Source organism: Mustela nivalis, assembly GCF_964662115.1.
Source record: "Mustela nivalis genome assembly, chromosome: Y".
NCBI classification, from domain to species: domain Eukaryota; kingdom Metazoa; phylum Chordata; class Mammalia; order Carnivora; family Mustelidae; genus Mustela; species Mustela nivalis.
The window spans coordinates 33,706,480-33,722,604 of NC_139041.1; the positions used below are offsets into that span (position 1 = coordinate 33,706,480).

Genomic DNA, 16,125 nt, shown 5'->3' on the forward strand with positions numbered 1-16,125 from the left:
ATTGATCTTTGTTTCTGCTGGACCAGCGATCAAATACATGTTATGTTGTTTTTTTTAAGCTGGTGACGGTAATTCATTGCTAAAGATAAACTCTTCAGAGAAAATACATATCTGTTAGGTGTACAATCCCACAAGTCTGAAATTTGGGCACAATGGGGTGGTAGAATTTTTCAACAAATGATTTTAACAAGTGGTTTTCTATTTCTCCATATAGATGTATAGTTTTCTTGCATATTTCCACGCATTGTGAAATGGCATCTTTTAAAAAAAAAAAAAAACTTTTTTCAGAAACTGTTGCTGATACATCGAAATAATATTGGCTCTTGTATGTTGATACTCACTGTAGGGACCTTATTACACGTTGTCATTGGTCTGAATAGTTTTTAAAACTCTGTTGGGTTTCACAGCTCTTAGAGAATATGATTCACGAGTACCAAATCAACTCTTTTGCAGCCTCCGTTTCCCTCGGACTTTTTTGTTGTTATTCTTGGTTGTTCTTCTCCCAGAGCTGGTGAGGGCATCTCACCATTGTTGAACGGAAACAAGCTTGTATACCTTCGTTTCTTGTCTTTAGAAAAACGTCTTCTATAGTTAGACCATCTGTGTAAGACGTGGAGTGACTCACGGATAAAGGAACGTTCTCATTTGTTAAGGTTAAGACTAAGAAGTGTTAGTGCTGGGTGGTTAGCCCCGCAGCTCATTCCCATTGACCCCATACGATACCAGATTCAGATGTAATGTGGATTAGGGATCACCAAGCTTCCCCCAATGACCCAGAATATGAGTCCTACGTATACGCAAGTCTGAAGACTTCCTGGCACAGTTTATCCAGCTCATGGAACCATAGTTTGTTGGTTCATTTGTCAAGTGTCTTCTTAATGTGTGTATCCAAGTCGGTCATTTTGGGTGATAGTTATGTCTGTTCTACTCTCGCAGAAGGTTTCTCCTGCTTTAGCATTTATCAGAATCCCCTAAAAGGCTTGCTGAAATGTAGACTCCAGAGCCCAGCCTCCAAAATTGAGATTCAATGACTCCAGGGGATGGGAGAGAGCCAGAGGATTCATATAGCTAACTGGTTTCCACATGATGGGGTCTTTGTGGGTCCATGGACACACATTGAGTCGTTCTGTGTATGGTCCTCTGGATGTCATAAAAATTGTGTGAATTATCATTGTGCTTCTCATTGCTGGCCAATTCCCAATCGCTCTGTTTAGAAAATCTGTACCTCTCTTATATTAGGCTAAAATGAATTTATTTCAGCCGATAACGACAGAGAGAAGCCTACTTCATGAGTTTTTTTCAAACAATTCCCTAATTATACACACTAGCTTGGGTCAAATCTTATATAGAACACCAATATCGTGAATGGTCGCATTTTTAATATGATGTGTAAAGAAGTTCATCTTAAACAAAAGTTAACACACAGTGACTTATTCACAAATCTTGTACACGTCTTGTTTCAAACACAGATAAGTTTGACTCTCTAAGACGAGGCTTTGGCAAATAACTCACATTGAATTTTCCATTCAACAGATTAATTAGTAGCTCTAGTAGGATAAAAATGAGTCCACATCATGACAGGCTACAGTGACATTTTTGAAAGGCAATTCACATTTCCAGGTAGTAGGCGCCATCAAGGCCCCATCATTCCTGACAAGGCAAGGTGCAGGATCATGGCCTTCACAAAGCTCAGAGACAGCATTTTCCGCTGGAATTCAACACCGTACATTCTTGTGAAATACGGAATTGCACAACCGATAAGTTACTTTTCAAAATGTTTGCTATTCATGGTCTATTAAGCAACAAATGAACGTAGCAAGCATGGGAATATCCATGCACCCTGTTAAATGTAACCATGTCTCCTTTCCTATCAATTAATACCTGTCCCCTTCCCCACTCAAATCACCCTGTCACTGGAAAATCGATTTGGGGAAGGGAGATGGGGGGCCATGGGTTCCTCATGAAGAGAGCTTTTATGGACTCATTCAACATCGCTTTCATGAGAGCATAAAATGGACATCCTATGAGTTTGAGAACATACAGTTCCCAGGACAAACCCAATGGGAGAGAAAGGGGAAAGTCGCAAATACCAGATTGAAAAAAACCGAGATTGTGTGTATGGCTTTGAAAGATAAGACGAGGAACATAATCGTGTTTGTATCACACAACGCCTACAGAATTCAGAGGAATATGAGTTTTAAGCAAGATGGAGCATGGAGACAGTCCACCAAGTGTGGGCATTTGGTAGAGTTTAGAGTAGGGGTGGAGAGAATAACTGGGAAGCTGTTTCTTTACAGTGCAGACAGGTCTTCCCTCTGGACTTGGGGATGGGTGCGAGAATGAGTAGGCGTGTCTACAATCAATAAGGATAAAATCAGCACAGCCCGACTGCTAACCAGATGCTGGGGTTTCTCAAAGAGCAGCCATGCCAAAAACACAAACTCAAAATGTGTCAACCATCAAAGCTGGAGACATGTTCATGACATGGATATGGGAAGCGGGAAGGAAGACCAGGTTGAGGGAAATAAACATGCTTTGCTCCATATCAGGCACACTGAGCTCTCTAGGGCAGGAGGATATGCAAGTGGCGCAGCTCTGTGGTGCTTGGGGACAACCTGGAGCCCTTGGGATTCCCTAAACACACAGGCTGCAATTGTCATCAGACAGATAATGAGGCAGGTGAACGTTGGCTCATACACTCACATCGGGAGCAGTTCCTTATTGAAAGGTATCATTTCATGTGGCAAAAATTAATGGAAATTCTTTCTTACCTCCTTTTATGCTCTCCTTGGTACTTTTGATGAAGGGATGGGCAAGGATAATGGTGATTCACCGATACTCTCCATCTGTTAGAAAAACAGATAAAGCAGAAATACTTGTTTTAGGCTGAGTTCCAAACTTAATATGCAACGATTTTTTTTTTTTTTCTTGAGGTTTGTTGACACACACTACATCTCCACATCCAGTTTGCTTTCAGTAATTCCCAGATTTGGTACAGAAGGTACAACTGATCAGAAGTTGGCTGCAGAAACTTCACAGCAATCCTCTTGTAGCCTTTTTGGGGCTTCGCAAAACCATACTAAGATCTTAAAACACCTTTGTTGTGGAGGGTCTGAGTTCCATCTCAGATGAAATCCTTCTTTAAGTATAATATTTTTCTGTTTTTCTAATTGCTTCATGGCTGAAATGACACACCTTCAGTGCTATAAATTTAGAATGTTGAAGGGCATAAAGAAGATAAAATAAATATATGTGTAGAAGTGCAGTTGACCCTAGAACATAAATGGGAACTGTTCTTGTAGGTACATTTTTGGGGGCAAATACCATACAGCACCAGAAATGTATTTTCTCTTCCCAGTGATTTTTCTTAATGACATTTTCTTTTCTATAGCTTACTTTGTTGTAAGAATACCATATATAATACACACTAATGGGAGAACCTGGGTGGCCCAGTGGGTTAAGCCTCTGCCTTCAGCTCAGGTCACGATCTCAGGGTCCTGGGATTGAGCGCCGCAGGGAACCTGCTCCCCACCCCCTTCTTTCTGCCTTTGTATGCTCTCTCTCAAATAAATAAATAAAATCTTTAAAAAATACACAGTAATGTATAAAATATGGATTAATCAACTATTTATGTCATCAGTAATGATTGTAGTCAACAGTAGGCTATTAGCAGTTAATTTTCTGGGAAATCAAGAGTTACACATGGATTTTTAACTGTAGGGGAGGTTGAGATCAGTGCTCCTGACCTTAGTGTTGTTCAGGGGTCAAGGATAAAGTAAAAATATATGTATTTATGGAAAGCCCATAACTGGCCACCTTGGGACAATTCCAGCATCCTTAAGAATAATAGGTATGCTGAATTGAAACATGACAAATCTATAATAACCCATGTATTCACCAAGATACTCAATATAAGAATTCATTGGTTATGAAGAATTCTTAAAACTCAGTGGTGAGGAAACAAATAATGAGCCAAAGACCTTAAGAGACACCTCAGGGGAGAAGATATATAGACGGCAGATAACTATATAATACGATGCTCCTCATCATGTGGGATCAGGGAAGTGCATATTGAGACATCAGTTAGGTACAATTCCACACCTGTTAGAATGGCTGAAATGGAGGACACTGATACCACCAAATGCTGGAAAGGATGTGGAGCAACTGGAACTCTCATTCAATCACTGCAGGTCGGGAAAGCAAAATGGCACAGCCATATTGGAAGACAGTTCTGCAGTTTCTTACAGAATTAAAGACACTCTTACAATAAGATCCAGCAGTCAAGTTCTTTGGTCTTCACTCAGAGAAGCTGAAAATACATCCACACACAAAAACTCTATCCCATCAATGTTTATAGCAGGTGTATTCAAAATTGTCCAGACTTGGAAGTAACCAAGATACCATCAGAAGGTGAATTGATAAATAAACTGTGGTCCATCCAGACATGGGATATTATTCAGCACTAAGAAGAAATGAGCTGTCAAGGATTGAAAAGACATGGAGGGACCCTACGTGTGTATTATTAAATGAAAGAACCTGACCTGAAAAGGCTTCATACTTTGTGCATCCAACTTTTTGACATTCCGGGAAAGGCAAAACCATAGAGACAGCCAACAGCTTGTTGGTGGCCAGGAGATAGGGGGGAGGGATGAGCAGGTAGAACACAGAGGGATTTTTAGGGCAGTGAAACTCTTCTGTATCATACTGTCATAGTAGATCTAGGTCATTATCCATTTGTCCTAACCCATAGAATATCACCACCAAGATTGATCACTCATGTAAACTCTGGACTCTGAGTGGCTATGATGGGACCATGGAGGTCCATTATCACAAAAGCACCAGTCTTGTGGGGGACATTAAAAATTCAGGAATATACGCAGATGTACAAGGAGCAGGTACATGTGAAATCTCTGAACCTTCCTCTCTATTTTTCTGTGAACCTCAAACTCCTCTAATAAATGAAGTGTATTTAAAAGGTGCAACTCATTGGTCCCATCGCTAGGGCGCCATCACTCTTCTCTGAATACCGATAAATGAAAGACTCATGCTCCACCCCCCCAACTTTCCCTCTATGTACTGAATTTCAGAATAAGTTCAAAAGTTGGTGGATTTTTATGGAATTCCAGATAACAAATACAGAAGGAGTAACAACAGGCAATCCACATTTTGTAGGACCTCAAATGAAGTCATAGCTGTAGGAGGTCATCACTAGTGGTTTGTAAAGCATCAGTTGGAAAGCTTGGTAGATATTTTTCATAATTGGTGGGATTAGTCCCCACCTGAATCCAATTATCAATGACTATTAAGATGAATAAAAATAAGACAGGACAGGAGGGCCTCTTGGTGATTTGATGCCTACTAACATGTACAAACATGTCTTCCCACCAACGTTTACTGATTTTTCTAAGACATCAGTGACATAACAAGATGCAAAGAAGAAATTTACAACAAAAAAGATCTTGCCTTTATTTCTGTTTTCTGCTAGACCACATTTCTCTCCTATAACACATTATTTGCTATTCACTGAAATGGTACAATTTTTTTTTTTTTTTTTTTTTTTGGTGAAATGTGTGTGCCTATATCCTATGCAAAACAACTAATTAAGGATCTCTAGCACTAGGCCTTAGGCATGAGTATTTTTTAAAAGGTGTCCAGATGTTTAGTGTAGGCAGGGAGGGTGATGACATCTTTGGTGTTGGCCACTTCTTTGAAACTAATATGTGTTTAACTGCATAACCCAAGAATCTAGAAATATTGGTAAATCTCCCATTTCAGTGGGACAGATGAGAGAAGGTACAAAAAGCACTTTGTAAATGATGAAAGCTGTTTTGCATGAAGAGGCTAGCTGTTGTTTGAAGATTCTCTTTAAAGGCCATGGTCAATCAAATAATGTTTTTCTTCATTTGATTTTTTCTTTTTGTCCTGAAAGTACTTAAAAGTAGAATTTTACTATTAAAAAAAAAGAAGTGTTCAGTAATAGGATCCTTCTTGTAAACTGAACACAATGCCATGTGTTGGATTCCCCCCTGTTGAAAACTAGCCATGATTTCACATTGAGCAAATTAGGTAGAGCGACATCCAAGTTCTCCCTAGGATGAAGAGTATTCATTGGCTTTTTAAATCAACCTTGGATAATGAGAACAAAAGTATTCCATTTTCCATCATTTGCTTTGGACTTTACTCAAGGTAGACATGTTCTGGAGGTGCTTTACTTAAGTGAATATAAGTTTAAAAAAATGTTGAAGTGATGTGAAGGGATCTAACAAGTTGAGTACTTTTGTGGACATTTTCAAGGACCTTGACTCTTAGTGGGAGACATGTCTGTCCAGATCTCATAGCCAGCACGTGCAGTACTGGTGTCTTTGCTTGTAGCATTACAAACAGACTGCTATAGACCGAGGGCCTTGGAAACAACAGACATTTACTTCTTATGCTTCTGGAGCCTAGAAGAGGAGGGTTCTACCATGGTCACGGTCTTAGGAGGACCGTCTTGTGGGTTGCAGACTGCTGACTTCCCATTGTGTCCCTGCTTGGCCAGCTCTGTGGTTTCTTCTAATAAGGCACTGATCCCATTCATGGGTTACCCTCCACCCTTATGACAAAATCGTCTTCCAAAGGTGCCACCTCTTAATGGTAAACCTAGAACCTGAGGATTGGGATTTCAACATAGGAATGTTGGGTCCATTGTGAGGGGGACTGGAAGGGGTGTTGGCATTTGTCTCTGTACAGGCATCATACTTGATTAAGTAGATTCAGCCTAATGTGTAGGTAGCCCATTTTATGGACACTAGAATTCAAAGGATTTTCCCCATGGGAACTTGTAGCTTCCTAGAGTATCTGTTTGGGGTGATGGGAATACTTTGGAAATAGGCAAGGGTGACAGTTTCGTGTCACTGTGAATACAATGATTCCTATTGAATTGCACTCTTAGAAATGATGAAAACAGAAAAATGTATACTATACACACACACACACACACACATACATATCTTTATGGGATTTTTCATTTTAGTTGTGCTCAATTTAAGGACAGTGTGAGGCAGGATGAGGATATAATACCCACATATAATTTTTTTTCCTCAAAAATAAACCAAATTCCCTCACAAAGACACAAAATGAACAGACTTTCAGGTGCCCAAGGTAAGCATAAATTTGGTTACAATTTCTGCAGATGAAGCAAAAAAGAAAAAAAAATAGAGAGAGAAACATTTGATGTTGAGATTTTTCTATCTGGCAAGAGAAAGCTTTTTCCTTTTCCTTCTGCTTCTTTACGATATGGGTTTGGTGACAATAGAGGAGGTTGTGCCTGAAGGTTCCTGGTTCTCTTTTTTCTTGGGTGGCTGGCAAATTCACTGATGACATTAAGAAAAGTATGTGAAAACCTGAGACGACCTTGCTCCGTGGAGACTCTGCCCTTGCATGTAATGACCGCCTACGCTCTTAAACCTAGAAAATCACTAACTTGGTTCTGCTCAGTTTACTCTTAAAAAGCCGAGCCTGGATGACTACATCTTCCAAATGCAAGTAGGAATCCTGTTTGATGTTTACGGTCTACCCCTGGGTTGTATCACTAGAGATTCCACTTCTATGGTCCTGGATGGAGTTTACCTGTATCCATTCTTCCTGAGAATTCAGAGTGGTTCCAATGAATCCGTCCCCCAGTTCTGGCTCAAAGTACCATGGAGGCTGGGAAAGGGTGGTCCTAACTCTCCCGGGGAACAGAGTGACAGAAGCAGAGCTGCCCATAACAAGTGTGCTCAGGAGACAAAAGGACACCTGTACCTGGAGATACTCAGGGACATTTCTTTCTCTCTCAGTGGGTCATTCTCAATGTAGCTGAGTCACATAATGAGAGACAGCATATGATCATGGGGCAGAAGCATCTGGGAGAAGGGTTGAGCACATTTTTCTCGGAGTCCCTATTTTTAGCACTTTGTGCCCTTGTCTGTCAGGTGTGCAACCTTGAAACTGTTGTGATGGTAATGAAATGAGTCTATGCTATGCTTTAACCTTTGCAATAATTGTATCTTTCCTTCTATCTGTGGTTCATTCCTCCCTCCCTCCCCCTCTCCATCCCTTTATCCATCCATCCCTCTATCTATCTATCTATCTATCATCTATGTATCTATCCATCCATCTGTCCATCCATCCAGCCAGCCACCCACCCACCCACCCACTAAGCCACCTACCCAGCCACACATCCATCCACTCAACTATCCATCCATCCATCCATCCAACCATCCATCCATCCATCCAACCATCCATCCATCCATCCATCCATCCAACCATCCATCCATCCATCCATCTGACCATCACTCTCTCCCACCTTCCCTCTCACCCTCCCTCCATCCATTCTTCTATCCATTATCTATGTATCTATGTATCCATTTGACATCTATCTATCTTTCTCTCTATCCTTCTATCCATCCATCCATGCATGCATCCATCCACCCACCCACACAGCCACCCATCCATCCATCCACTCAAACATCATCCATACTTCTATCCATCATCTGTCCCTCCTTCCTTCAATCTTCAGTCTAGCTATTCATCTGGATTTCAATGTCTAAAATGGTGTGGTAAGAACGAATATGGTATTAAGGCCCCAGATTTGTGGAAATTGGTTATAGCCATAATAGGAAACTAATATACTACATCATTTAATTTGTATTTGCTTGCTGTCAATCACTGATGTTAGGACATGAGTTTCAGGTGGTTGAAGGTACAGTTCAGCTGGTTCATTACATCTTCACCACAAGGACAATGAGTGCCTGGAATTTTGTAGGCACCCATGACGATCTGGTAAATGGAGCTGCACTTCACTGACTTAAATGAATTAATGCCAGATGTCTATTAAATATTTTATATCCATTGCATCTTTATTATTTTAAGATCCATTCTTGTTCTGCAGGTTACTCCAACTCTAGTTTTGCTTGTGCTTTTTGGCCATTGAAAGGTTAATCATATTTGGTTGAATCTGAGGGTGATGGTCAAAATTCAGGGGACCCAATGTGATCTCCACATGCTGTCTGTATAGGGAGCACCTGATATGTTCTTGACTCTGGAAAATTACCTTGTTGAAGCAAAGCTTGGTGCGATAACATTCCTTAAGTGGAGAATCAGTACGAAATTAAGTTTAATCTTCAAGGACAGAGTTACCGGGGCACCTGGCTGGCTCAATGAGTAGAGCAGGCAATTTCCATCTAGGGTTTGTGAGTTGAAGGCTTACATTGGGTTTAGAGATTACTTAACATCTTAAAAAAAAAAATAAGAGCAGAAAGTTAATCTCTTTTTTAGTTGAATTGACTCATACCTGTTTTGTTATATGATCTGTTTAATATGTTTGTTTGTTATTTTTCGATGAGAAGTCTTGATTTCTGCCTTTTAAGTTTCTCAGGAAAGCCTTCCCTTCCTCTTCAGGTGCCATACTGGGACAGAGTTGTCAAAAATGATGATGGTATTTGTAGCAATAAACGCTAGTACAGTACGAGGTAGAGTGGTTTGCCGTCGCCACCCACAAATCAGGAGCGTCTCCTGGTCAGTGAATACAGAATTGCAAAGATCTCATCTCCAGCCCTCCGCGAAATGGCCTTTAGTTTCTACATGAGATTAGACTACGTTCCTACCTCTGAAAATTAGCCACGACTGCAGGTCCTATATGCAAATTTTAAAAAGTCCGGAAAGTCATCCCACGTCTGCGTTGTGGTTGTGGGTAACAGGGTCTTGAGAGCGGTGTGCATACGAGCTAGTCATCTTTGGGAAGAAAAGTAGCAAAAACTGCAAACACACTGACATTACAAAAGTTACGAACGTAATATATAATAAGTGAGAACGTAACAAAGCAGAGAGCACTTCAAATCTTAAACCAAAGGCACGAGTTCCCCCTCTCAATTCTAGAAAATATCATCTTCAAAAACCTCTCTGTTCCTGAAACTAAACTTTTCCATTGGGATTTTAGCTCTTCCCTATGTTCTTTTGCTTATTGTTACTCATGCGTGTGCTATTGCATCTAAGATCTTACTGGTTTTTCTTAATTAGAACAATTTCTGTATCAGTGCTCTAGGTTTGCCAGAGAAAATCAGTGGTGGAAAGCTTAGGGTTACTTATGGGCACAAAAAAGATAATGTGAGTTAGGAGACAATGTTGGATTGTGATCGAGTTGGAAAAGAATGCCTTGTCCTTAAACATTTAGTTATTCTGATTGTTTTATGGAAACATAAGAACAGGACAGATTAGTTGTGGTCTGCCCCTGGATAGTACCTAGCAGTAAGAACTCACAACTAATACTATCATGTCCAATACCATCTTTGTTTATAGTCGAGGGTAGGAAGGAATATCTAAACAGAGTAGCATATTTTGAATTAATGTACTTTAGAACAGATTATGAGAATTATGTTAAAAATAGGATTGTATAAATTATCTTTTCTCCTATATGCACTCTATAGGGCTCTGAATACCATATAGGGACAAAATGTGTGTCTTCTGTGCTTTGTAAATATACTTTCATGGAAAAACTAGGACTTTCAATTCTAATCAGCTTTAAAATCTTTTTTTAAATCCACATATCTTTGACAAGGTTGCATTAATGTCGTGAGTACAACATAGGGATTCCACAAGGGGGTACGTTATGCTGTGCTCAACACTAGAGTGGCAACTGTCACCTGTGGTCCTAACATATTCTTATTAAAACCAAATAGAAACATGCAAATGCAAAAAAAAAAAAAAAAAAAAAAAGAAGAAGAAGAGGAAGTAGTGTAAGCTTTCAAGACATCATTGGAAATCTACTTGAATACTCTATTTCTCCCCGACTTTTAGTTTATTGCTTGGGTTATCATAGGTACATATAAATGTGGAGGCAATGACATCTGTGTAATTCAGACCATGGATGAAAGCTATAATATGGGGTGGTTTGGGGTTTTCTTTTTCTTTCTTTTATTTATTTTTTTTCTTGCTTTCTTTCTTTCTTTTTTTTTTTTTATTTGCTTTAAGCAAATTTTGTTTAATTTTCCTTTAAGCACATACCAAACACTTAATAAACAGAATCAACAAATGCATATGCGTCACCTTCACACCAAATCATTCCCTACACAACACAGGCAATCAGACAGCATTAAAATATCCTTCATCATCTAAGTCAGAGTCTAGGTAGACCAGTAATCCGTTTTCCCTCTGGACTCAACTTCCTTTGCTAAAAGGGCAAAAGCCACCCGTACTGGCTGTGCGAGTACCTGTGGAACAGGTAAATAGCCACGTGTCTGTCATCGAAGAAGTCAGAAGAGTCGCTGAGCGTGTGTGAGCACACCCTGAGTCCACCAGGAGCAGGGCTCCTTCCCCACTCCATTCCCCAGGCAATGCTCTGGGGTAGTTCCTCTCCTCCTTTCAATTCAGTGAGAAAACTGGGACTTGGACATCTTCAGCTACATGCCCGAGGCGTCCCTGCAGATTCCAGCTGACTCGGACCGCGGCACACGCGGTAACCCGCTATTAAATGACACACATGTATCCGTCCTAGAAGAGTGGGAAGTTCTATAGTGGAAATCCGCTCAAAGTAATTTTCGGAGCTGAGAGATTGGAGACAATCGGGAAACACTGGAAAAGGGACACGCAGGGGTAGAGGGAAAGAAAGCAAGGCCACTGAATTCCTTCTTACGGGGTTGGAGCAGGGAGCAGATGCAGTTGGTCTCCATTCCATGAGCAAAGAGAAATAGTGAGGCCAGGTCTACAGGACGAAGTCCGGTTTAGGCACTGTGGACCAGGCAGCTTCAAGGCTCACAGCAACCCTTTACAGAGTATCCTGGAAGCAGCCAACTGGGTATAAAATCCAACAGATACAGGGGGTGCCTGGGGGGCTCAGTCATTAAACATGTGCCTTCAGCTCAGGTCATGATCCACGTATCCTGGGTTCGAGTCCCGTGTTGGGCTCCCTGTTCAGCAGGAAGCCTGCTTCTCCGTCTCCAGCTCTCCCTGCTTGTGTTCTCTCTCTCGCTATCTCTCTCTCTCTGTAATAAGTAAATAAAATCTTAAAACAAGAAAATCAAAGAGATAGAGAAATGCAAGCCTTATCCTGGGGTCAGTCAAAAAAGGAACCTAGTGTTTGTGGATTGCTAAAGAGCCAGCTACAAAGTGGGGCAGGGAATGCAAACCCACATTTAGAATTAAGTGCAAAATTCACCTATAACCACATTCCCAGAATTAGGCACTATTACTTGTTGGATTTCCTTGCAGAGTTTGTATTTTACACCTCGCTTTATTATGTGAATACACATGGGATCTTAGGACCCAGGATTCAGCAGTTCATTGATTTCCCTTGAGAGATCTTACCCATGTTTCTGTGTCCCCGAGAATGAAGACCCTCTCCACATAGGCATTATATGGTTCAACCAACAGAATTCGTGCAACATATATTTTATTCATGAACTCCGAGATTGCTGTCATCCCTTATTTTCAAAATTACAATCAATAAGTATTGATCTTTTGGTGCATGGCTACCTCTGGACAATCAAATCAAGATGCATTTATTTTAATAGAAATGGACCTTGGGGATCAAAGGGTCTTAGGGTTATCTTCATGGTATGGGCGTGAGTTGGAAACAGCCAGGATGGAGAAGTGAACAGGATGTCTTGTCTCGGGCACTGGGATGCAGACCCAGCAGAGAAACGAGGTTGGCTTGGAGGGGGATCACACCCCAGACATAATGGCCATGGCCAGAATTTCATCACCGTGAAACTTAACTAACCGAGAACCTTCACATTTTGATCTCTACTGTGCAATACACAAAACTGTGTTGATCATCTTGTATTCTGTTTCCAGAGTATGATTTTGGTTTTAGGGTGTCTGTTAATACAATTCCAACTAAAGTGCTTTAAAAACACCTGTGCAGCCTTGTTCTCAGCTGCAGTGCAGGACATAGAATATCCTTTCTGGAACTAATGTAAGGAATCCCGTTAACAACTTAAGGGTCCCCGTGTTTGGAAACCTGTGCCATAGAGATCACCTGTCCTCATAATTGTCTTTGATGTATTCGCCTGATGTTGGAAATGGGTTTTGACCCTGTATGACATTGATGCGGTGATCAAATGACTCCTATCATCTGTAAGTAAATTTAAAAGCTACAAATAGAGACACTAAATTTTAAGAGCTTCGCCCCATTGGGCTTACAGAATTGGAGTATGTCCCTCCCATCCATAGGTATAGACTCTTTCGTCATATCGTGCCTTATTCCACCAAGAAAACTCAAGTTTCACATTATAACAGAGGCACCCACTGAAGGAGTTCCTGTAAACATCAGAGAAGATAGATTTGCATGCATTTCGCTGATTTTTTTGTCTTCATGCCTCTGCCTGAATTCTTATCACACATTTCTTTCTGGGCTCATTGATGTGACCTAAAATAAATCCCATCTCTTCTCATTGGAGAATCTTTATGCAAACATGCATACCCAATACAGTGCCTCGTTTTTTTTTTTTTTTTTTACATGATCTAGAATTTTCATTCAACAGGCAGAGGAATAATGGGATTTCTGGTGTTCAGGCATTTCTGGGGGACCATATTTTAAAGCAGCCACTGGACAAGGGAGCCTGTCTCTTGGGTGAATGTCTATTTTCTTGCTCCTTCCAGGGCTTTGAATGAAACTTGGTATCAATCTCGTGTCAGCATGTCTCAGTGGGAGGGTGTGTTTTGTATCTTTCTCCCATTGTTGCATTGTTGGGGTGGGATGGGGGACGCTGACGGATTTACAACCTTCATGGCAGAGACCTTACATCTCCAAAGCCAAATGTTTCGTCAGCTGAAAGGCTTCAAGGAGGTGTAGCCAAGAGTGCTTATCAGTGAAAGAAGCCATTTGTTGAAAATCTCTGGTTTTAGCCAGCCCAGGGGCTGCTTCTGTTCATTCATGGGCTGCATATAGGGGGAATTAAGTCCCCCGCGGTGGGACAGACTTTTAAGGATGCTTTCTACCCGCTTGGTGATGTGCCTGGCTGTTTCCAAATTGATTATCTGCTCTCACGTTCGTAGAATTCCCCGGGAATAAATGCCTATACATCTCCAATCTGCATAATATCAAATACCGCATTTCCATCGTCGGAGTAGCGAAGGAATACCCTCTTGCAGACCAAATAAAATTGTTCCCGTTCACTGTATACCTGCAATGGAAACTCTAGCTTGTGGGTTGTTTAAATTACAATAGAAGGGGGGGAAGAAAAAAGAGAAGAAGTCCCTGGGTGTTGCAGTAAATGAAGATTCTGTAAGCAAGAAACTATGGAAACACCAACTTCCAAAAAAAAAAAAAAAAAAAAAAAAAAAAAGAATCATGTTCGTTTGCTGAACTTTAGAGATGCACGGAGGGCTGTTTCCCTCAGGACTTCTGGAAGGAATTCAGAATCGCAAAGATCCAGTCTTTCAATAGGAGGCTGTGAGGAGAGCTCAGATTCGCCAGGGTATAGAATATTAATTAGCCTGGCCTTTGAGAGGTTACAACAGACACGTTTTTTGCACGGGAGGGGCTCCACGTTCATAAAGGCGGGTGATTTACCGTATGTTGCAAATCCTTGCCCTGCTCCACGGAAACAAAATAAGCAAATAGGTCATTCTGGGAGCGTTGACAAGGGGGTACGGGGGGGGGGGTGCGGTGCGGAGAGAGGTTGCGGACGAAGGATGGGTTAAATAAAGACAGAGCAGTTCTGCCAAAAAATTACTAGAGCCTTTAAGAATTAATCACCTCTTTTCCTTAATGGGGAAAGAGAGGCTTGTCTTACGGTTCTTCTACGGCACCCAAACGGCCATTAGGACCCAGTTTCATACATAAAGCTGCATGAAAAGGGGCTTTTCTCCCAAGCAGAGGGCGACGCATTTTATGAGAAACGGTGTAAAAGGTTGGGCGATGAATGCCACAGCCAGGGAACAGTCGCTGGCATGAAACGCTAATTAGTAATTGCTAATTAACTGAGGGAGGGGCTGGTCACGTCGGAACGTTCCCACTTATCACCGCTCATCTCAGCTCCGTCCCTGTGAAACGCCGCAGAAGCCTGGATCTGCGGGACGTGCCCTAAATGCACAACCTCGCAGGTTCCATCTTGCGTCTGTCTGCAGATAAAGGAGATGGTGAAGCTTATCGTGGGAATTTTAGAAGGTCTGCCCCCCCCCCAAAAAAAAGCCCTCCCGTGACTTTACGTGAAACCCGACCCATTCATTTCTGTTACCCGTCCAGCTCACACTGTGCATTTTTTCCTCAGGTGCCCGGGGAACGAAGAAGCCTCGCTTCCTAACAGGTCAAAGCCTTCGTCCTCTGCTTATTCTGTTTGAGGTTCTACAGGCCCACTCTGGAGAGCTCCGCAATGGGCTGTCAGCTTCGGGTGGAGGGCGGGCGGGCGGTTTGATGACCTCGGTTCCGACACCTGTTCTTTCAGGGCCCGAATCTGTCCAGGCTACCATCAGCACTGCAGCAGGTGGTCACAGGAACTTAATCAGCGCTAATTGGAATGAGGGGAATGGCTTGGCCCTTGGAAAGGCAGGGGAAGAAGGAACGCACATCATTGAGGGCTTGGGGGCAGGGGCCCATGACTCATTAAAATGGTGAAAACATCATTTTTATGACTTGCACTTTTTGGAGGGGAGGGTCAGAAGGCTTCTGCAAGAAAGAAAGGGATATAAAGTTGGGTTAATGTCCGTATAATAAATAACGTTGTCAGGCGTTCACAATCGTCGTTCTGAATTTCAGCAGGAGAGCGTCTGTGGAAAGACGGCGTCAAACGTCCGAGGGAAGCCTTTTTTCCAGGTCACGGTCTTTGTGCCACATGGAACAGGCAAGGAGTCCGACATCCATGTGGTCCTTTATTCCCGTCAATGCCCCTTTTTTTTTTTTTGCACATTTTAAGGGGGAATTAAGAATTTGATGCCGTAAGAACAAGAATCTTCCTTCTTCTTGAAATAAAACGTACCAGCTCGTCCCGTTTTAGGGACAGTCGGGGGGATGTGAATATATGTGTGGTCATTTGGGTAAGATTAAAGACTTGTGTGTTTCTGCGTGTGAGTCTAAAATTTTTTCTGTAGCGGAAGTTAACAGATGCACACTTACGAAGACTGGGATCTCATGATACCTGTCGTTGACTCGAAACTGAAGCATTAAAA

General features: G+C 41.7%; 1 protein-coding gene across 9 annotated transcripts in view; it reads left to right on the forward strand.

Annotated features, from left to right (window-relative positions):
* Nucleotides 1–16,125, forward strand: part of LOC309856922 (neuroligin-4, X-linked) — a 304,846-nt gene that overhangs the window by 270,138 nt on the left and 18,583 nt on the right. The window lies entirely within an intron of this gene.